The 2,279-nt window shown below is 41.0% G+C and overlaps 1 non-coding gene across 1 annotated transcript; it reads left to right on the forward strand.

The window, feature by feature from the left end:
- Positions 1-283: 283 nt before the first annotated feature.
- Positions 284-390, forward strand: LOC113717508 (small nucleolar RNA R71). Its single transcript, XR_003454423.1, has one exon. It is a non-coding gene; the product is annotated as a small nucleolar RNA R71 (small nucleolar RNA).
- The last annotated feature ends 1,889 nt before the right edge of the window (positions 391-2,279 follow it).

The raw sequence follows: 2,279 nt of genomic DNA on the forward strand, positions 1-2,279 counted from the left end.
AGACCTAGAACCAATTCTGGTTTGTTTGCTTAACAATTTGACTACATTGTTTATTTGGGCACTCAACATATTAAGAGTATCTATTTCAATCATACCTGCTTGTCGTTTAGAGTTACCTCACTCATTCGCTTATTGATAGTTATTTGCTGCTATCTCCTTTATCAAATTTTGAGTTTCTTGGGGTGATTTACCCATTAAAACTCCATCTGGGGTTGCATCAATTGTAGTTTTAGTCGGAAAAGATAAATCATTATAGAAATTTTGGACAATAAACCAATCGGGCAGTCCATGGTGCGAACATTTTCGTAGCAAATCTCTAAATCTCTCCCAAGTTTCATAAAATGATTCACCCTCTTGTTGGTTAAAACTAGTTATGTCCGTTTTAAGTTTAACCGTTTCACCTGAAGAAAAATATTTATTCAAAAATTTCTAAATAAATTATCCCATGTGGTGAAAGTATTTGGACCATGAAAATGCAAACAAACTTTGGATTTATCATGCAAAGAAAATGGAAACAACTTTAGTCTAATAGTACCCTCACTCACTCCATTCATTTTAATTGTATAGCATATTTCCAAAAAATGTAACCAAGTATACATTTAGATCCTCTATGGCATTAATTCTAAATTGAAATTATTGAATCATTTGAATAAGTGATTATTTTTTTAATAAAATAAAAATATTATTGATGCAACCAATAAAAGTATAAAGTTCGGGATCAACCCTTTCCCAGGAGTACAAATTCAAACACACTGATCACCTCCAGCCAAACCCTACTGTCGGCATCTATGAAAGCTTGGGATCCCGGACACATCCAAGGTAATGTCCCCCCTCACCAACCTAGGCAATGCACTATAGATCTCATAAATTGTAGTACACCTAGCCTCCACTCCAACATTAGATAACCTGTCCGCCGACTTGTTTGCCTCTCGAAAGCAAATGAGACACGGCTTCAAAATACCGTCCATATTGCTGTAGCTCTAGTAAATCCTTCTATAACCGCCAAGGACAACTAACCTTCCCCTAAATAATACAGACTAACACCAGTGAGTCAGACTCCAGATGCAACCTAACTAAGCCACGGGATAAACCCAAGCGACCACAAAAAAGAAACGCTTTCAGCTCTGCATGAAGGCTCGTAGTCTCCCCAAAAAAGCACGAAAAACCAAGCAGGAACTTCCCATTGTAATCCCTGAACAATCCCCCACCGCCACTTCTCCCCGGATTACCCCTTGAACAACTATCGACATTCAGTTTCACCATCGACTGAGTCGGGCATCCTCAACAAACCTCCCGTATGATAACCTTGCTCCTTAACCTAGGTATCATATCGAAAAAGCCAATCCGTGAATTACAAGGCAGAGATATCTCCCGAAACTGAAGACAGAAACATTCTCTTAGCTCCAAGAAAATCCAATCACAAACATGCATTACCGATTCTAGCTTACCATAAAAAATCCACATATTCTGCATCTTCCATAAATTCTAACAAATTAACGATGGCAATGTGCGGAAAACAAAACCAAGGTATGGATTAATAATAGGTTTGACCCACCAATTCATCACCTTATGTCTAATCGTGAGAGCCTCACTAAACCCTCCAATGAGCCCCTCAAAGCAACCCCAAACCTACTTAGCCACCTCCCTGGTAGAAAAAATGTGGCTAATAGTTTTTGGGGACGGGCTCAGAGTACAACAAAAACATTTAGAAGGGCCCAGGAATCCAAACTTGTGTAACGCATCCATCAGCGGTAACCTACCATACATCAATCGCAATACAAAGAAGGAAATTTTGGATGGCACAGCCTGATGCCACAAAGAAGCAAACAGTCTGGAAATGTTACCATCTTAACGCAGTATCTAATATGCCGACGAAATAGTAAACTCACCTGAATTAGTGGGAGCCCAGATCATTTCATTTGTCGTCGCCGCTGTAGGGGGAGCCACCCCCAGCACCTGCGACACCCATTCCGACGATAACACCCTGCTTAAGCCCTGCAAATCCCACTTGCCTTCCATGACAAAGTTTGCAACCAAGTGCTCCTGAAACGAATCCACCTGCCTACACAGTGGCTCCATTCCTAACAAGTTGTCATGCCAAAGGCTTGAAGACCCACTGCCCAGCAACCATCGTATATACTTCTCCGCTACCACTTGAGCATGTAATATCCTCTTCTAAGTGTGTGAATGCCCTGGAGAGAGATCCGAAAAACAAGGATGCACCCCCTGGCAATACTTCAGGTGCATGAACTCAGCCCATAAAGACCGTCGTAGCCTAA

The sequence above is a fragment of the Coffea arabica genome, chromosome 11c (genome assembly GCF_036785885.1).
Source record: "Coffea arabica cultivar ET-39 chromosome 11c, Coffea Arabica ET-39 HiFi, whole genome shotgun sequence".
Classification (NCBI taxonomy): domain Eukaryota; kingdom Viridiplantae; phylum Streptophyta; class Magnoliopsida; order Gentianales; family Rubiaceae; genus Coffea; species Coffea arabica.